The sequence below is a fragment of the Peromyscus eremicus genome, chromosome 4, assembly GCF_949786415.1.
Source record: "Peromyscus eremicus chromosome 4, PerEre_H2_v1, whole genome shotgun sequence".
In the NCBI taxonomy this organism is placed as follows: Eukaryota; Metazoa; Chordata; class Mammalia; order Rodentia; family Cricetidae; genus Peromyscus; species Peromyscus eremicus.
Window position 1 is genome coordinate 115,419,948 of NC_081419.1, and position 22,423 is coordinate 115,442,370.

A 22,423-nucleotide genomic window follows, 5' to 3' on the forward strand; every position below is an offset into this window, starting at 1 on the left:
AAGAAAATGGTAATTTTGGCCTCTTAACTGTTTGACCTAGCTTTTTCTCATGAGAAGATGGCTCTACTAAGGTACAATTTGTTTATAAAACACAACATCGGGCTTATTTATGGTGAGCCTGAAATTCTATTCCTGATGAAAGCCCTGTGATCATTCAGTATAACAACATCAAAGGGCTCCAGATCTCTGGATAGACTTACGTGTTTTCAAAGCATCACCATCACTAACAATATCTATATCTTGGGATAGTAGAGGGCATCCTCTGGCTGGACTTTTTCAGTTGTAATATTATCTTGTAATATGTTTTTGGGCTATGACCAATATTAATAAACAATTTCAGCTGTTCTGGTAGTCTTTTACCATGCATGAATTAACTACTGTGTTGTTTAATGTCTTAGTTTGCCCAGACACCATTATCTCTTCCCTTCCCTTCTCTTTCTGCTTTTGGTTTATATTAGGTGGGAGTCTCTGTCTCTCAGGAGGGGTGTGTGTGTGTGTGTATGTGTGTGTGTGTGTGTACGCACTTAGTATTCATAGGTTTTGGTATATTCCCACAGGTACTACTGATACTACTGCTGTCACATTCCATAATATTTTCATCTCTTTAAAGTAAAAGTACATGAACAAAGAGGGTCAAGATCATGATGGGGAAATCTACAGAGACGACTGAGCCAAGCCCATAGGAATCCACGAACGTTAAACCCATAGCTGTGGAACCTGCATGGGACTGGACTAGACTGTCTGCATAAGAGAGAGAGTTGTGTAGCTGGCTCTGTTTGAGGGGCCCCTGGCAGTGTGATCAGGATCTATCCCTGGTGCATGAGTTGGCTTTCTGGATCATATTACCTATGGTCAGACAGTGGGGAGGGGCTTGGTCCTGCCTCAACTGAATGTACCAGGCTTAGTTGTCCCCCCATGGGAGAACTTACCCTTTTGGAGGAGGAGGGAATGAAGGGTGGGTTAGGGGGAAGGTAGGGGGCGGGGGCGTGGGAGGAGGGATGAGAGGGGGCATCTGTAGTTGGTATGTAAAAATGAATAAAAAACTTCAAAAAATAAAGTAAAAGTATACCCATTAAGAGTTCTACATTCCTTTCAGCCATTTGAGTTTCCTCTGTTGAGAATTCTCTGTTTAGTTCTATAGCCCATTTCTTAATTGGACTGTTGGGCATTTTGATGTCTAATTTCTTGAGTTCCTTATATATTCTGGATATCAGTACTCTGTCAGATGTGGGGTTGGTGAATATCTTTTCCCATTCTGTAGGCTGTCGCTTTGCCTTGTTGACCGTATCCTTTGCTCTATAAAAGCTTCTCAGTTTCAAGAGGTCCCATTGATTGATTGTTTCTCTCAGTGTCTGTGCTACTGGTGTTCTATTTAGGAAGTGATCTCCTATGCCAATGCGTTCAAGACTACTTCCTACTTTCTCTTCTAGCAGGTTCAGAGTAGCTGGATTTATGTTGAGGTCCTTGATCCACTTGGACTTAAGTTTTGTGCACGGTGATAGATATGGATCTATTTGCAGCCTTCTACATGTTGATATCCAGTTATGCCAGCACCATTTGTTGAAGATGCTGTGCTCATTGCATGAGTTGGCTGTTTGAAACCTGGGGCCTATGCAGGGTGACTTGGATCGGCCTGGGAGGAGGGGACTGGACCTACCTGGACTGAGTCTACCAGGTTGATCTCAGTCTGCAGGGGAGGCTTTGCCCTGGAGGAGGTGGGAATGGGGGGTGGGCTGGGGGGAAGGTGAGGGTGGCGGGATGGGGGAGAACAAGGGAATCCGTGGCTGATATGTAGAACTGAATTGTATTGGGGAAAAAAAAAAGAGTTCTACATTCCTCTACCTCTCATTCTGCTATTCATTAGACCACCTTCTATGCCTATGGATTTTCCTATTCTGGACATGTTATGTAACTATCTTCAAAAAAATACATGGACTTTTGTGTCTGTTTTCTCTCATTTAACTTAATGTACTTGAAATGTTTCTATGTGGGACTATATTTCACAGAAATATAGTTTATATACTTCATTCTTTGTTATTGGTAGAATAAAATATTGCGTAGACATATATTTGATGGTTCTATTGATGGGTCATTGGGGTATAGCTGCTTCTTGGCTGTCATCAATTAAACAGCTATGATTACTTGTACACAGACTTTTTGTGGTAAGCATACATTATAATTTGACTTCAACAATTCCTAACAGTAAAACTGCTGAGTCATACAAAAATTCTATGTTTAACACTTTGAGGAGTTAACGGCTTTCTGAAGTGCTATTTACCTAGCATACACTTATTATTGTGAACATTTGTGATTATACCCATCTAAGTGGGTACAGAGTGGTACCACATTTCAGATTAAATTTGCATTTCCCTAAAAATAAAGATGTTGAACACTCTTTCATTTGCTAATGGATTATGTGTGTATCATCTGTCCAATCACTTATTAGTCCTACCTTTCATCTAAGAGTGTTCAAAGTCAAATTATAGGCTTAGCTTTTGCCATTTGGGTCTGCTGGTTCTTTGGCTTTGTTAGGAAATATGTTTTGATTATCTTTCTTCTCACAATTAGTGCTCACACACATCTTAATCGTGTAATTGAAATGATTTCAATCAATCTCTCAATTAGTGTCATTACTGTCCCATTGACATTTAATCCAGAATAAGTGCTTCCTACTGCAATATTTATCTAAACTGTGGTTATATTTGTGGCCCTTTTCTATAATTCATAATATCTAAAGTAGAAATTTGATAAATTTTGCTTCTGGTAAGTTTTCTCTACTTATGGAAACATTTAAAACTATAGATTATAATTAGCAAATGAGACAAGAGTATGGCAGGCCAAGGAAGGCTACACATATCAAAAGAACAACCTGTTAAAATAATAAGTATGCAATGACTCTTGCTTAGATACAATTAATATTAGAATCCAGAGGGAAAAGAAATTAAGGTCAGAACATTTGATACCAAATAAACAATGGCCTATTAAGTTGTGGGTAGAATTTTACTAAGAGAGTGATAGGCTACCATTGCTGGTGTGTAGTGCTATTTTCCACATGAAATTCCAGACCAACATCACAGACATCCTCTGGGAACCTCTAAGAGATGAATGCTCTTCGTCTGCATCCCCGTCCTTGCCCCTCCAAGATTTCCTGAACCAGAAAATCTTTGGCTTGTGATCCACGTACTCTTTGACCAAGAACTGTAGATCATTTTGACTACATTTAGGCTTGAAACTTAACATTTCACTTTTCTGAAGAAGTATCAAAAGAGATGGGGGACATAGGAAAATGTGATGGTTAATTATGATGGTCAGCATGACTGGATGTAGAATCACCCAGGAGACACATTTTAGATGTGCCTGGGAAGGTATTTTATAGTGATTTAACTGAGGAAAAACCCTCTCTGTATGTGGGTGGCATTATCCTATGGTTTGAGTCCTAGATTTATTATAAAGGAAAAAGCAAAGATAGGTCCAGCATGCTTCTCTCTCTCTGCTTCTTAACTGCAGATCCAAAGTGACTGGCCACCTTAACGTACTACCACCCCACCCTCCCCTCCATGAGCCAAATAACTCATTCTTTCCTTAAGTTGCATTGGCCAGGTGTTATGTCCCAGCAGCAAGAAAATAACAGATGCACAGGAGTTTAGGATTGAGGGAAGGCACACCATGAGGTCATAGTCATAAACTAAATATTGCAAAATAAGTAGGGGTCATTCTGCAAGGCAACATCGAAATTAGCCAAGGCATGATTGAGTGGGCTTCATTAATTCTTGTTATGATGGGAAGTGGGATCAAAAATTCAAAAGATAATTATTCTGGTACAAGGTTTAGGAGGAATACATTTTCTGAACATCAGCCTGAGGTCATACCAGGGAATATTAGGGTATCCAACTGTGGTTGTAAAGGACAAGTTATACTCAGTAAGGACAAGTTATGACTCAGTAAGTAAAGTAAAGGAAATTAGCCTAATTCTGAAAACAGTAATTGGCTCCATTAGAAACATTGGCTATACTTTTTCCTTTGTTGGTTGTGGAAGCCCCTTAGCAATAGACAGAGGGAGGATTTTCCCAGCACTGCCTTCAGAAGGCATTTTCTAAACCAGCCAAGATTCTGATCAAGACAGAATTCACTTTGGAGCAAAATATGGAAAGTTAAGCCCATGAAAGTGAAGGAAGGCCAGCACCTTGACCTGAGAGGAACTGAGGTGTGCTAAGGCCCTGACCTGGGAGTAACTAAGTATAAAATCATTCATGTATTTGGAACCCTCCCTTTGATGAAGGTTCTTTACACAAATAATCGTCTTTCATAAAGAAAAATGAGGAAGATGTATAAAAAAAATCAGCTGAAAGGAGCCATCTATAAGCTTTTACTGGGTTGCTGTTAAGAAGCTGTGTTGAGCAGAGGCTGCACAATGAACCAACTACGTTCAAAGAAGGAAGATTCTCTTTGTATCTCAAGCTCATTCCTAGGATAATTTTCTTTCCATCCTCTGGCCTCTATTCTTCCTCCAAGCTCCTCCTTCCTACCCAAAGAAGTATATGTAAAGTGTGGCAGAAATCTGAAAAGGACCAAAGACAGTTTCTTCTTCTTTGTCACAGCCAGGATCATGGTAACGTTAACCATTTGGAGTAATTTTACCATGAGATTACAACAACTAACAAGCTCAGGCTTTGTGAAACCTGAAAATAAATAAGGGAGGCCAGTTTGTTTAATCCATTGAGTCCCAGTACATGTGGACATTCTTTTTATAAAAGAAATAGTCCTTTTATTTCATGTGCATAAGTGATTTGCCTGCATGTGTGTATGTGCACAGCATACATGACTGGTGCCTTTGGCAGTCAGAAGAGGGCATCATGTCCTGGGAAATGGTGTTGTACATGGCTTGAACCATCATGTAGGTACTGGCAATGGAACCCAGATCCTCTGCAAGAACAGCATGTGCAGTTAACTACTGAGCAGTCCCACCAGATCCAATGGTTAGATTCTTACAGAGGTTACATTTAGAGAAGGACCATTGCTGTCTTTGTGGAATCCAGTTGTTTTCATATTTGGCTGTTTGTTCATCTTTACTTCATAAGAACATTGGGAGGCAAGAAAGCCCTTGTTTTATTTAATCCTGTGGAAGCATTGACATTATTCTATCAATACAATCACCTTTGGCAATTCCACTAGAAAGGTTAATCGTGTTGTTCTGCAAGATCTTTCCTGTAGCAGTCAAACCTATCCTCCGAGCTCACTAATTGTATTAGGGGTTTGGCTGCCCAGAACAAACTAAGCTGTAAAACTGATAAAAGTCTATCAGGATGTGTTGTTGATATTATCTGCCATGTAGCCAAACACAGCAGCTTGGCAGCTCTGGGAAATCACTCGGTTCCTACATTCATTTTTTTTTTTTTATTTAGAATGTCTCTGGGCACCTAGGCTGCTTAAAATTATACAGATCTCATACTTAAAGTAAAAATTTTTAAAAAATGTTACAAGCAATTTGAATGGGATTGGGGATTTTTAATTAATGCACTGAATCAATTAAGTATCTAAAAACTACCTTTCAAGTTGAAATATACTCTTAAAACTGGTAATATTTATAACAATGGAATACAACTTATGTCTGACTCGAAGGAAAGTTGTCATCAATTCTCAGAGAAGCATTGTGTGATAGACAAGGGGATCTGAACGTATGTGTTCAGAGTCACGAAAATATTGAGTGTACTCCTCCCTTCACATTCTCTCTCTCCTTCTCCCTCTTCTCTCCTTCTCTCTCTCCCAGTCTTTTTCCCTCCCTCCTTCTCTCTTTACCTATCTCTCTTCTCTCTCTCTCTGTCTCTCTCTGTCTCTCTCTCTCTGTCTCTCTCTGATATGTACACATACATTTTAAACTAGATTTTGTGTGTTCTTTTATCATATTTGAAACATAAGATGATACCTTTCAAGATTATAAAAGCTGTGGAAATTGTTGTAAGTAATGGGAAGAAAATTCCATGTTAAAATATAGCAGCATAATTCATTGTACAACTATAATATTAATTTTTTCTACTTGAGACACCCTGCCAGGGGGTTATTTGTTTTCATCACAAATAATAATCCTATAAAAATACAAAGAATTTAATCAGGCTATATATAAATATTTCAGAAAAATGCCAATGCATACATTATGTTAATTCACATCAACTAAGAAATAGCTATTATTAAGACTTATCCTTGGCATTATACATGTAAAGTACACACAGAAAAAAAAAGTAGAAACATCCTCCAGTGACAGGAAAGGAAAGAACAATGGGGTAATAGAAATTCTTGGAAACTAAAAAACAAAAGTTTCAAATAAAATGAAGTGTAAAAGACAGGAAATATCTGAAAATAAGCCAAGGAAATATTCTAAAGTGCACTGGAGAGGAAGTATTTAAGAGATAATAGAGAGTTGAGATTTGTTCCTCAGGAGGTAAGCTCATCCATAAAGGATTCTATAAAAGGGTCAAGGTGGTGTTCTAGCGACAGTCTAGCCCACGGCCTTCTCCCAGTGCAGACAGAACACTATTCTCTGTTCTGGCCTAAGGATGAACTCATTACCTGCCCACCAGTTTGTTTCTACTACCGTAGCAACTGGACCTCAATCTACTATAAAAGCCTCCAAACCAACAGGGAGTCAAGACCCAAGGTTCACTGATCAGGCCATCAAAATGCAAAAAGTTAAAAAGTTTGTTTACAATTTTAGGAAAAGAATTCTAGAGAAAATGAAAGGATAGTAATAAACTCATAATGTGCAGGGTATCTTGGTCAATTTTGAGTTGCTGTTATGTGGACAAGAGGTTTGTTTGGGTAACAATTATGGTGACAAAGGTGTTCAAGTATTTTGGCAACTCCTACTTGAGTGAAAGTGAAAAGCCCATATACACAGTCAAGCACAGGAAAGAATGAATGCATGTATCCTTGCTTTTTTTTTTTTTTTTTTTTTTGCCAGCCTGCTGCTGGTTATCTTTACTCTTAGGCAGTTCAGGGCTCAGACAATAAAATGATGGTACCCCCATTTGTGATGGATCTGCCCACTTTCAGGATGGCTCTTCCCAACTCAATTAATTGTGGAGAGAAACCCTACAGGCCAACGTGATCAAGATAATTCCTCACTGGGAATCTCTTGCCAGGTGATTCTAGTCTGTGTCACGTTGACTGTCAGGAGTAAGCAACACCATCAGTATGTCAGAAAGAAATGTAGCACTACGAATTGAGAACAAACCGCCAACATTTGAAAATGCATAGACTTAGGAAATTCCCAGACACACAGTGTCACTGAAAGAATTAATCAAGGCATATGGCTACAACAACAGTAAGGGGAGACTGAGAAGGAGAGTGTTGATGTATGAACAATGGGGAACAAAGAAACAGGAAAAATGTGAAATCTGAGCCCAATTGATTACCATTTAAAGGTATGAATGTAATGATGAAATACATAAAATATGGAAGCTCACAATACAATCCCAGCTAGATACATTATGGACATAATATTTTAGGAAGGCTAGTGATGATAAAGTCAGTACTCATCCCACTTGCATGCTGGGTACTGTGCTTGCTGTTTTCAAATGCAATCCATCATTTATTTCTAATGAACTTGTCAATTAAATAGTGTTCTTTCTTCTTATAGTTTAAGAGACTGAATGCCCATGCATTTACATCACAAAGGCTTGTATGCTGAAGATGTGGTCCAGCAGTTAAGAATGCATACTGCATTTGCAAAGGACCTGAGTTTAGTTTCCAGGACTCAGGTTAAGCAGCTTATTACCACCTGCAACTCCAATTCCAAGAGATCTGGTCCTCTGGCTTCCTCTGACACCTACACTTAGATGCATATATTTCTCTCTCTCTCTCTCTCTCTCTCTCTCTCTCTCTCTCTCTCTCTCTCTCTCTCTCGCTGCCTCTCTCTCTTTCTTGTTCTCTCACTCTCTCACTTGCTGTCTTGTTCTTGTTTTCTCTGACATACACACAATAATTTTATGTGTGTGGTTATTTGGTCTCCATATATATCTGTGACCCATGTTCATGCCTGGTACCATGAAGGCCAGAAGACAGCCTCAGATCACCTGGTAACAGACTTTCAGCTGGTTGTGGATGTCGCAAATCAAATCCAGGTCCTCTAGGAGAATAGTCAGTGTTCTTAATTGCTGACTCATCTCTCGATCCTCGAGAATAATTTTTAGAAACAATATGAAAGCTTGTTGCTTTGCTAATTTCTGACACTGTAATTGTGTATTCCATCGACAGTCTTTCCTTTATAGATGGTGTTCCATAGCAAAATTTTCTTTCTACTTGTACTATATCTACCTTTTCTTTAACAGCACTAATTATTTTCACCATAATCCTATCTAGTCATCTCATCACATCTCAGCCATGACCCCTTTTTCTAAATAAAAGAATGCTTATGGATGAGCCTATATGATGGCATATTTTAGAGAGCTAGTCACCAGTATGATTTATTTATTTATTTAGAAATATTTCTTTCTTTCTAAATCCAGGTATCCTTTAGTTAATTTTTAGAGCTTCTGTGCCAAGGTTTTACTCCTTGGCTTCTGAGTTACTGTGATGAAGTCTTTTGGTTTTGTGTGATGTTGTACTGATGGTTTTGGCTAAATAGTGTCGAAGAGGCATAAGTTGAGCTCTTTGGATCTTAACTCTCCTAATGAATCAAGTTGAAAGGCTCTGTGGAAGATTATCTTCTCCTCAGTGATTCTATGTCAGGACTAACATAGGCAAAAGAAAGGAAAATTTATGAAAATCTGCCTCAATGCTAGAAAACTACTTACCTTTGGCTGTAGAAAAAAAAACAAACATGTCCTTCTCTCTCTCTCCCCTTCTGTGGTTTACCTTTATGAAGCTGACAAGCTTTCAGAAAGCCTAGCAAACATGACAACAATTTGGGTAGCATTTAATTTTCCTAATTCCCTGACACCCTCTGTCCCAGAATCAGTTTCCTTCAGAATCTATTTTGACCTGCATCTCTCTTTTCCCCTACTCACCCTAAAATTATCATCAAAAATTTCCAGGTTCCTTTTAACATTCCAGAATTGTCTACCTCCATTTTAATGACTGGCTGGTCTCTCTTTAGTAGTTAGCAACTCATTCTGCATAGAATGAGGCATAAGACAATAATACCATGCCATAATTGCTCTGTAAATTAATGAGCCCAAGGGATCTTTGCTGACTTGCTTCACAAGATCTTGTGGAATCCATGTTTTAATATCTACTCCTGCCCTGCTCTAACCTCTGGAAGCAACTGGCTTCATAGCAATGATCATGGACTTTCATCCTTGAATCCTTGAAAACTCAGAAGTATTCCTTTCCCAAGAAATGGGAGGGTAGAAATTTCATGGCACCAACTTGCAGAAAAAAGAGGCATCCCTTAAAATGCTGAAGACTTCACATAAAATAGTTGATCTAGTTAAAATAACTTTAATAATCCATATACAAATGAAATTCGAGACACATTTTAAAATTTTTATTGTTTTCTTGAGCCATAACAGGCCATATACAGAGAGACCTTGAACAATCAAAGCAGGATTTCAAGTGTCAGAAACTCAGTGTATTGGGTTCCTTTTTCATTCATAGTGCAGTGTGTTCTGAGTAGCTCTAATATGAGCCCAAACTTGAAAATGGCTTGTGCAAAATATGAATGATGGCCTGTCTGAATGTGAGTTAGAACAAATACTATTATAATATCATGACCCACTAACAGTAAATGACAAATGCTACTCTTAATAAATCTAATACATCTGGTTTTCATTTCATAGATAAAAACAAACAACAAAAAAAACAGTACTTCTTTGGGTTTGGGAGCTGGGTAAAGTCATTTGTCCCCTTTGCATTTGAAAGATAAACTCATATAACTGTGAGATCTGTCTGTACAATGCTAATGCCCATTTCCATAGTACCCATCAAAATGCTTCTGGGTGGAATGAGTTTACCTCTTCTGAGAGGTGGGTGGGGTTGTAGACAGATCTGGAGTCTCGCAACAAGACCAGCTTGCTCATATTCCTAGTAGAGCACACACCTGTTATGAAAGGGTCTAATGAAATTGCCTTAAATATTTTATCATTTTCACTCCACCCACACTTCAGTCAAATTGTTGAATTTGTATAAGTTTTGAGCTTTCCAGTACCAAAATTTGCACATATTCTTTCTTTTAGAAGTTATGTCAATGCAATGTTCCAAGTAGTCTGTCCTGAGTTTCCAAATAAAGGTTTTCCTCAAGATCTTGGGTGAAGTAGGCCACTTGTAGAGCTGTACACACACAGATGCAGTACAGATGTCAAGTGTATAGGTGCTGTACTGTTCTGAGCTGACCTATGCATTGAACAGTCTCACAAAGATTCCAACTCAGATTCATTTTTATACAGACATAGGTTTCTTATATACAAATATCCCCTTCCCCTCACCACTTTAAAGAAATGTGAATGGTGCTCTTGTAAATACTTTGAAGCTATATGTAGAAAGTCACAGTCCATTTTGTGACAAAAAACAAAGTCATTCTCTAAAACAAAGGAAATGTATTCCAACAGAAACCATATGTAAATGAAGGAAATGTCACATTTAGAAAGTGTGGTTATTTAATTGTTTCTTTCAAAGAAAGACAAAGGAGTCACCTCATTGTTTTTTGGTTTCTTTTTCTTTTGGAGATGTCTGTGGAAAGAATCTCATGGGTTTAGTTATTGTACAATGCTGTTGGAGTCTATTTTTGCAATCATCCATATTGTAGTTGTTAGGAAATGTCTTACTGGCTTTGGGTGACTCTTTGAAGAAACAGTTCCTTGATTCTGCAAAACTTCATGTTGAATGATCAGAACCAGCATAACTGGATTCCATTGCTTGCCCAGGCTAAGACAATCCATTCTACCTCATTGTTTTCTCTCATCCACTGCGTCAACTCTGATTGGATGAACCTTTATGTAATCATCCACAGATTCACTAATTATCCATTAAGCAACTGTTCCCATAAAGTTCTTGGCTTTGTGGAAAACACAGACACAGATCTGTCATGAACCCTGCAGAGGAAGCATGGCAGTACCAAAGCAAGATAGGATGTACAGAAGCATAATGCCTCTGAAACCATCTAAAAGCATATGAAGTTGTATCTCGTTGCCTCCAATGGCAGACAGTGCTTGAAATCATTGGGAGGAATGTCATACTATTTTAAGAAATAGTCTTTGAAGCCAGTCTTTGAAGAAATGTTAAAAATCATAGTAGTAATCATCAAATATAAATGTTATCAGAAACCAAAAGAAGAGAAGTATTTGAAAACTAGTTCCTATGAGAGGATCCTGACTCCCATCTTCAGGGAAGTGAAATTTTCCTTGGGTCTCATGGAAAGGGAGGAGTATTCACAGACAAGAAGTGGTTGTGGACAGGGTACTCCAAATTCCAGGACATTTCTAGAACCAGAAAAAAAAAATGATCCATGTAATGAGAATGAATGGAATACTTGCTTCATAAACTTGGCACTCCTGGGCCTGGTGTCACAACCTGCAATGCCAACACTTAGAAAGAGAGACAAAACCAGCCCAGGCAAGAGAAGTTTCCAAGCCAGCCATGGCTACTGGTCCCCAAACCCCAGCCCCCAGTGAAATGTCATTGTTAGCAAGAAGTAGAATCAATGGGTAAGTGAATGATTGCAGAAGAATCTTTCTCGTCTATGTTTCTAGTGGTAACAGAGAATGAGTGCACATTCAGGTCTTCAGTACAGCCCTGCATGGCTCACATACACCACTCAAAACATGCCATTTCTAGCCTAGTCTCTGTGTTCAGAATTGTCCTTGCAGTGCAGACTTACATTCATTCATTTTTGCCTGCCGTATGTGATTTGTAAAGCTTGTTTTCTCCTTGAATCCTAATACAGTGCTGGTTTTACATGTCTCTGAAAAGGCGAAGTTGCTGTCATCTCTTAAGACAAAACAAAAGCCTTATTATCATCTTCCTTGAAAAAGTCATATTGTCTGTCTGGGCCTTCCTCTCCTCTCACCCCTACTTTGGAAGCAATAGAAATGCCATGTCTTTGACTCACTTCCTTCTAGGATGTGTTCTCTTTGAGTTGGTTTTCAATTGATGTTGAATGTTGGAATTTTGTGGGGAGTTCAGCTTCCCACACTCCCTCTGTGACCCATCTCTATTGGAAATAACACTATTATAATCTGGATGCCCCCAGTACCCTGTGAAATGTCAAAGATACCAAGTGATTGACTCTAGGATTTCTCTCTGGATGCATCACAATGTGTATTATTTTTAATGGCTGTGTGTAAGAGCTCAGTTTGAAATGGGACACAGTTCCACTAGCAAAGTCAACTTTTGTTATTTTTGAACAAGGACAGTCTTAAATAAACCTTTGGTAAGAGGTGGAAACTAATACAAAATTAAGATGAACTTTGTCCCTTACTTTTCTTTTTAATGTAGAAGACATTGGCTATGAAGTGCCTGAGTAATATAACACCAGCTTAAAACCTCATAGCTTTGAAATCAATGAAATATGAAACATGTCTTCAGCATATGATGTCCCAAACATAACAGTGTTAATGAAATCTCATTTAAAAATGAGGCCAACCCTCCAATTGAGCTTGGTACATTCTTATGAGCTTCCACAGTGTAGTCTGTGTGATTTCATCAGCTGAAAAGTGCTAATATTGGTTATCAGCTATTTGCTTAATCTTAGACATAGGAAGTTATAGCACCAAGAGGCTGATTGAGGACACCAAAAATGATTTTTTAAGAGAAAAAGAAAAGCCAACTCACAGAGCCAAAGGATACTAGATTGTAAGTTAATGTAACTCTTAGTTTATTCTAAATTCATGGAAGAAGTTGGATAACTGTAGTCTTCATGGACATAGAAACTCAGCATGCAACTAAAGAAATGTACAAGAATAATCCAAACTCAGAAATATGATGCAAGGCAAGAGCTGACTAATGTTGTCACTGAAGTCTGCTGCACCTTTGAAAAAACATTTTAGGGACAATTGATTGTTTCTTGAAATATAATAAGAAAAAACAAGTTTTGAAACCATGTATATGAAAACATTGATGTATATAGAAAGAATAAAGAAGCATTTATTTTGTAATGCGATCAGGTGGTAATTCAATTTCCTGTTAACTGAACTTGAAGTATTCTCTTTCAGGTCATAGATTGGTGTCGCTTATCATATAAATTGGTCAATAAGATTTACAAATAGTACCTTTAGTGCTTGGTTTTCTGGTCGTATCTCTAGAAAAGAAAATCAATTTAATTCCATGCACTGGTTTTCTCCTTAAAATTCATACAGTTTGAATATGATTGACAGGGCATGGCATCATTATGCAGACTGTTAGATGGACCGATTATACTTATGAATACAAGAGTGGAGTGAATGAAAGCAACTTGTAATTGATTCTATACTTGGTCTGACTGTTCATTAACAGTATGAATGTAGCACAGTCACTCCTCAAATGGAAAATGATGAGAGCAACCTATATGCACTCCCACATTTGTTTTAAAATTCATTATGCTAATATTTTCCACAGAATGTTTTAGCTGCATTTGTTTTGCCATGCATAAGTCTGATTGAATCTATGTAAATAGCTCTACTGTTTTCAGCATTTATTAGGCATTCCACTCACACATTCTTCAATTTATACTTTTGGAAATGATGAGGGGCTCATCTGTGTACTCCTTTAAAGGCAACCTTCTACCTCACCCTCCTTCTCTGTGTAGTTTAGACTAATTTCCCAGGATAAAAAGGGATGGGGGAGCACAGAGCTTAAAAACAAGAGCTGATTTATCAACTGATTGATTTCAGAAATAGATGAACAGAAAAGGTTCCATTTGTCTTGCCACACTCGAGTCTGATGAGACACAAAAGGGCCTGCCCCCTCATTTTCCACACCTTTTCAAGGGGCTGCATTTGAAATGTTGATTAAATGTACAAATTACATTTTTGTTCTCTTGGATTTCCTGAGTGAAATGAGAACAGTGCTCAAAGGCTGCTTTTCCTTCCCTGAATGTGGAGGTAGACACTCTGGGAAGGTGGGATCGTATGACAGCTCCTAGAGACTTAGGATGCGGGTGCTATAGCCTCCACATCTGACCTTTTCTGTGTCTACAAAGTTTACCAGATTCTAATTCAAAAGAACCAACAAAATTAGGCTGAGCCAGGTGTTTGAATCCAGGAGCTACAGTCACACCACAGTCTCTACACTAGATTTTGTTTACGATGAATAAATATATTCATCTCAGATTCCTGTCTTGTCTGGCTCTGACTTTTATTGACTCATTAATTAACTCATTAAGATAACAGCCCAGAGAACTCTATACTGGTAATAGAATTAACCATATCAGTCTTTTTTTATGGGTTCATATTTGTCTTATACTACAGTTTGAAATTGATACATATATGTACCAAAAACTCACCTCACAAAGCTGGGTGTGGGAAACTGTGGACTGTGGCTTTTAACATTTTACACAAAGGCTTTGATATTGTTCTCATCAAAGGAAAGGGACTGTGTCACTCAATTTGAAACAAAATGTCTTCCCTGCTGTGGCAGTTGTAACCAACAGAATATAGTGTTAGTGATGCTGTGTGACTTCCGGGGCTCTGTTATAAAAGACACCATTGCTCATGCTCTTGTTTTTGGAAAGCTGAGCTTTTGTGTATGTAAAATGCTGTATGGCTACCATTCTGTGAGGAAAGCCAGACATACACACAGAAACTTATGCTTCCTATACAGAGAACCACTGAAGTCATCAGAGAGAATGACACTCCCCCAACCCTTGGCCACTATATTCTGCCACTATTAGGCAAGCAATTGCTGACCTGAGCTGTATGATAGACTCTAAGCCACGCCCCATGGCTTGTTCCCTTTCAGAATTTCTGACCCACAAATAACGTCTGAAATAATAAAGACATGGTTGTTACATTAAACCACCATGTTTTGCAGTCACCTCTTACATAATTGTAGCTAACCAGGCATTGAATGTATACAAATTGAAGGGTCAGGTAGTGAGATTCATGGTAAGCACATGGCATATACAAATATGCATAAATTCTATCAATAGGTAGTGACATTGGAAACATTTATAGCTAAGAATCTTATCTTGTGATAATCTATCACTTCACATTGATCTATTCATTTGGGCACAGATCTTGGGTCCTTAAACTTGGAGGAACAGACTGGTTTCCATGTCACCCTTTTTGTCTCTAAAAGTTCTTGACAGTTATTTCAAATTCTTTGGCCATTGAGATAATTTTGAAATATAGTACATATGACTATGGAGAATTCTACTTGCTTATTATGACTATATTAAGACTTTAAAGGTAGATGCTAACCATATAAGAGAAAGATGCTCATTTTTTGGTAATAGAGAGAACACATTTATCATGTTTATTCAAACATAGTTTAGTGTTTTACATGGTGATGCTTGAAAGTGAGTTTCATAGTGAAATGAAGATAATTAGTTTTTCTATTTCCTTAAACATTAAGCAAAAACTTGCCCTTTTATATGCTGCCTATAACCTATACTTACCTCAAAATAATATTTTCATGAAGCAAAATAATTGATGGCAATAAAATAAAACCAAGATATATGTGATAGATATACTGTTTTAAATTTCTTGGGTCTTTTTTCTTGCTTTTTCCTTAATAACATTTTCGTGTGTATGTGTGTGTGTGTGTGTGTGTGTGTGTGTGTGTGTGTGTAATAAAGAGAAGCTTGTCTTTGAAATATGAACTAGCAATTGTTGTACAGACAGGATAAATGGGATCAAGGAATGTGGCTTAATAAGCCATATGCTCTTCTAATATTCTAATTTGCAAGTAGGTACTTCCTGACTTATGTAAGTTGAATATTATAGACACACAAGTGGAACCGGAGAAAAGGCTCAGCAGTTAAGAGCACTGGTGGGTCTTCCACAGGACCAGAGTTCAATTCCCAGTAACCACATGGCAGTTAGAAATGATGTGTAAACACAGTCCTCAGTTATCTGATGCCTTCTCTGACCTCCATAGGCAGCAGAAACACATGTGGTGAAAGCATACAAGCAGACAGAACACCCATATGCATATAATTTTTTTTAAATATTAGAAAGAGTAAAATAAGTATGTAATAAAATGTCTTCTCTTCATATTCACTTTCATAGATGCAGTTTCTGTAACTTGCCAACTACATAACCCCTATCATTAATTGCTTGTTATCTTCCCAAAGCTGTCCTGGTCCATTACTAAGCATGTTTTCTCTTTTGTGTCCTTGAATATGTGTTACAATAATAGTCACATGCTTAACATATTTTCATTCATCCTTTTTGTTATTGCTCTTTTTCAATGAATAACTTTTCACATCCTTTCATGTTCTTACTTATAGAAACATAATGTCTCATTGTAAAAATGTATTATTGTTGAACTAGTCTTCTGTCTATGGACGTCTAGGCTGTTTTCAAACCTTGTCTATGTCACACAATATTGTCATAAAGGATATGTTTAAATAGTCATATTAGTATGAGAAAGTATATTATCCACAAGACACAGAAATATACTATTAGATCTAAATGATTGTACAGTTGCACTTTGACAGATGTGGTTAAATCACTCTCTCTGTGGACAGTGCTAATTATACTTCACTATATAGACATACTTGTTAAACCTGAAGCATGATTGATGGTAATTTATCTGGACAATAGTGAATTAGACTACTTAAGATCTACACTTCCATTCCTGATAAGCACATAGAAAAGGACATAGCCTCAACATTTACAAAGATTATTACTCAACTCTATCATTGTGCTTTGAGTATGAAATGCTACCCCCTCCCCCACCGCATTGTGTGTGGCAAACATTCTGTAGCATTTTATGGACTTTGGAAAGTGATTGGATGGATTCATAATTCAATAGCAATGCTGGGACATAGTGAAAAATAAAAGCCGGGTGCTCATTAGAGGAAGCCAGTGTATCTTTGAAATATATATATATATATATATATATATATATATATATATATATATATAGTCCCCTGCCCGTTCTCCTCCTACTTCTTCTTGGATGCCATAAGGTAAGCACTCTCCTCTGCCACATACTCTAACATACATGCCAGATTACTTTCTGCTTTTGCTTTGGCACAAGACAGAACAGCAAGTATTCCATTGACCAAAGCTTCCAAGATCATCAGCCAAGACAAATCTTTCCCCTTAAAAGAGCAAAGCCATTTCTCTCAGGTATTTGTCAAAGCAACAAAAAAAGATATGACGGACACAGCCTCCCTTGAGCTTTGAGGACCCAAAAAAGGAAAGAGTCTTGCCTGAGTTCACACAGCTCATAGTGAAAGACTTGGATCTTCTAAGTGGATGTTAGATCTCAGGATTTAAAGTCTAAAATTCTCTCTGCACTCCTGTCTGTGTGCTGAAGGTCCTTAGATGCTGCATCTCCTCTATAAACAATGATGTGCTTCATTTTGTGAGTCTTGCCGGTTATGAGGCATTGAATTTAGAAATTCTAATTTTATTGTCTGTCCCAAAACATTCAGAATCCAGGCTTAAGGTAAAGCATTGCCCGTGGATGCTTGCATGCATATGTATCTGTACCTTGTGAAGATGCTATTCAGTTTTGAAAATACAAATCAATATGAAGGATCCTTAAAGTTATAGGAGCTGTTTGTTTCAAATTTTTTATTTCTAATATATTCAATCAAAAGATTTTAAAGGCTAGCCTATGGTATTTGGGATACTTAAAAGAATCCCTGTGATAAAAACTTTTGGGCCTCCTAACTGTGTTCAAGTAGTTTTGCTATTTTGTTTTATTTGGGTTTTTTTTGTTTGTTTTTTGATTGTTTGCTTGTTTTTTAATGTCCACATATCATTCTGTGCTAAGTCTGCCTCCATTACAATCTTAAATATTAATGATGCTGTACAACACTGAAGAAATGACATCAAAGAAACAGCTGATTTGTTTTACAAATAAGGAAGCCAAGTCAAGGACTCATAAAAATGGTGGCTTACCATGGGTACTTGACCACTCAGAGGTAGGACTGAAGTTAGAAACTGTCCCCCCGCATAGAATTTAGGAAAATTAGGAACTGCATGGAGAGGAAAAATGGAACTCAATATGGAGTGGTTACTAATAAGAAAAATGAACAATTAAGATAATGAAAGGAATTTCCCTTGAAGCCTCATATCTATTCACCTCCAGCTTTGTGAATCTGAGAGCTCAGTGTGTTGGTCAGTAATAATACTTGATCTTGAATGCTGTAAATTTAATATAGAGCATACAATACAGGGATCAATATTTTGATATTGGGGAAGCTCATTTATAGGCCATTTGTTCTCTGACTTTTAAATGAAATGGAGAGCGGCAGAAACACATGGAATCATTTTTCAGAAATTCCACTGAAGTTATGTGGACATTGATGGCTAAAAGAAAGCACAAGGGGGCTTTTATTTTGTCACCACTTCCAGTTCTCATAGGCTCCTCCCCTCCACAGTTCTTCCCACTAATGCCTCTAAGACCTTTTCTTTCCTTGCATCAAGTAGGCACATCTTCCATAGCCTCACTTAAGAAGCACTTCTTCATCTCTGTACAAAACAGGGAGAGCATGACCATGTCCTGATGCTCAGTTATGTAAGGGGTGGTGGAAAAGCCAGGACTCAACTTGTTCAGTAAGAGTGAGAGTGCCAAAGTGGCCCTACAACCTTCCCAAAAGCTTCATTTGTGTACCTTGGTCTTCTATGAGTTCCATGCATAACACAAGTTCCAACAGTTAGGTGGATTTGGATAGTCCTATTCTGTAGTTCCCTCCTGGAAAGTCACAAGCCATGAGGGGACACTATATGCCCAGAGATGACCTACACTAAAGTAGCGGGTGTGTCTTAATTTTACCCCATAGAGTCTTAGTTTTAACTCATGTATGACTGCACCCTCTGGGATACTGCCTTATAGGATTCAGTGTTGTTTGTCTTCAACTTTCCCATATTTGTATTCATTAAATGACTTGGAGCATCATAGCTGGATACAAACAAGTAACCATTAGCAATCAAATAAAGCAGGTCCTGCTCCCCCCCTGTAGTCTAGCATCCATTAAAAAACAAAACAAAACAGTAGCTAACATAACATAGTCATTGGAAAGTTTATTACATAGGATCCAAAGGTCCTATTTCCTGAATATATGTAGTTTATGTTGTTTTATTGCAAAATAATAATATCATTATATGCTTTGTTTCAATGTGTACAACCTAATCTTACTTTATTCTCCACTTCTATGCTGGGGCAGTTCCCACTACAATGAGAACCAGGCCCACCTGTGAAATAACTGTGTGAGCTCAGTGGTGTAGATTTTCTGCCCACTTTGATCATATGACATCATCTTTAATGTTGTCTGGCAAGAGTTTAAATATTGTTTTAGAATTAATCGTTGAAGTCCTGCTTAGAGGGCCTTTCTCAAATATCATATAATAGTCTCAGAATTTAGCAGAGGGCCAGCAAAATTCCCCTTCCTTAGTAGTTTATGGGTCTCAATTCAAATTTTACATATAATTTTAACTGTGCCATATTCTTATTTTTTCAAAGCACTCTTATTCTTGTCCTTGTTAAAACTAAGTGGTACTGATTAGCCAAAGTAAATAATTTCATTTCATTATAATAGTCTGCTAATACAGACCAAAATTTATCTCTTTGATCAAACTTGATTAGTTCTTGTACCTTACGTCAGTGAAATGTCATAATTATTCAATTAACAGAGAAAACTAGGAAGCAAAAGTTACAAAGTATTTCAAGTAATTTGGATTGAAATTTCATTTCTTTTAATCTTTTTTTTCTACTTTGAAATGAGGATAATCTTATTCTGTAATGCTTCTGAATTTAAAACTTACACTTGTGGGAATTGGAGCTGTAAATCAAGTGGTAGCGTGTGTGCCTAGCATACAAAACAAAGCTCTGGGTTCAATCCCAGCACTTCTTGAAACAGTTTATGTGTGTGTAAAACAGGAAAAAAATAACACAGTGCTTGAGGTTTACATGCAAAAGTAAAAACTGTCAAATTTTACGTTTCTAAACCCACAATGAGATTGTAAAGAACAGATTACTCTGTGAGAGTCCTAATGTTAAAAATAAGGTGTGAACTATCAGTCAGCATGTGTGCACACTCTTAGTCCTAGTACCACTCATGTTTGAGGATATTGGACAATGTAGTAGTAGTAGTTTACAGTTTTTCATTTTAGGATCATGATTGTGAGAAAATTCTTTTGGTGATGTTTTCAAGATCCTCTTTATATCACATAACGTCTTATTTACAAGGAGAATTGTGTCTGGCATTGGCTCTTCCTTCCCCTGTCATTTCAGAGACTCATTTTTCTGGCAATTATTTCTTAGTTTATGTCCCGCCAAGAATTTGTCTTCTTCCAAGGTGCCAATTGTACACATCTTATACAATGATCTGTCACACTTGGACCCGACCAATACCTGTGGAACAACAGTTCAATGGTAGCGAAATTCTTTTCTCTGGTGTCACCTCCGGGGGTGGGGGTGGGGCGGGGTGAACTGCTTTGAGAGCCTATGTCCCTGGAATCTTTTACAATGGAGCATTTATGGCATCAATATTTCTTAGCTTCGCTGTCTCCGGGCCCCAACACTAATATGTAAAGTAAATAAAGCACCAGTTGTGTGAAAAGTAAACAGTGCTTCACTTATCGTGTTCTCATTTCTTTTGCATTTTCAGATGTCATCCATACCGTAGGGCCAATAGCCAGAGGCCACATTAGTGGTTCCCACAAGGAAGACCTTGCAAATTGCTATCAATCATCCTTGAAGCTGGTGAAAGAAAATAACCTCCGATCAGTTGTAAGTACTTCAGAGTTCTTTATTTTGCATTTCTTCTCAGCCTTTATGCAAAGAAAATAGCCAGTGCTGAGTTTATCATAATATTGTACATTTCTTTTACATTAGCAATGTGTGCACACGGTTAGCGCTGTTTAACCTTTGTGTATGTGAGCATACATGGGTATCTACATATGCATCTTCAGATTCAATTCACATTCAGAAGCTTACTCCATGTGTTTTTCCCGAACACTGTTATTCCTTCAGATTCATTTTACTCCCCATAACCTAATAACCTGTAGCTAAAATTGTCACACACTTATACATCTTATGAAATTAGACAGAGAGAATTCAGAAAATGTGCATCTAATCTATTTTCTTAACAGTGTTCTGAGGGAAAGCTGGCATTGGAAGTATTTGTCTGTTTGCTTTTTTTTTATTTTATTTTATTTTTTTTTTTGGCCTTGCCTGACTTTTCATCTCAATTGCACCAGAAAAATAAAACTCTGAGCATTATACATTGTAAGTACCCAATAGTAAGTTAATTTGTCCTAGAATAAATTAATTTGGCTAGGATATCTGAGATTTTTAATTCCACAGAGATTATAACTTTGCTGAAGTTGCAGAGTGGGGAAGAAGTTAAACTTTCTTGAGGTCTTAGCAGGCTGACTAGACCTCAGCATTGCTTGAGAATTTACCCAACTGGTGGCTGTACAGTTTGCAAGGAGAACATTAAATCTTACACACATTTGGAAGGCTGCAGTTTGAAGTTGTACTTGTTAGCACAGCTGTAGTTTAAAAGATCCTTTTTCATTGTAACACGGTAAATTCTCTTGAGATAAAGTGATATTTTACAAGCCAATTATACCTTATAATACTCTATAATATTTGCATAATATATATATGTATATATACATATAACTTTGGTAACCTTTTAATTCTTTTAAAAAAATGTGTCTGTTTGCAAAATAATCAGTACCAAAATGTGTGCAAGCATGTGTGTGTGTGTGTGTGTGTGTGTGTGTGTGTGTATGATATACATACAGGAATCTGCATCCATGAGTGTGATGTAGAGGCCATAGATCAACACTAGGATTTCTTCATCTTATTGTTGGAGAGGTCTCTTACTTGTTCAGATTAGCCTGCCTGACCACAGAGTCCCTAGGACCTTCCTCCCCAATACTAGGATTATCGTCTCTCCTGGTTTCCTTTCGGTTGCTATGATAAAATATTCTAAACAGAAGCTCCCTAATAGAGAAAGAGGTTTTTGACCTACAAATACATCAAAAGGGAACTCAATGCAGGAACTCAAGCAGAAACTGTAGAGGACTGCTGCTTGTTAGCACACTCACAGGTTTATGCTTAGCTAGATGTCTTATACAGCCCCAGCACAGGGAATGGTGTTATGTACAGCAGGATGCCTTCTTATTTCATTTAGCAATAAAGACAGTCCCCCACAGACATGCTCATAGACCAATGTGGTCTGATAATGCCTCTATTGAGAGTCCCTTCTTAGGTGACTCTAGGCTGTGTCAAGTGTACAGAGCCACATGGCTACTCAGCTTTTTACAGGGATGGTTGCTGGGGATCTAAGTTCAGGCCTTCATGCTTTTACAACCAACACTTTACC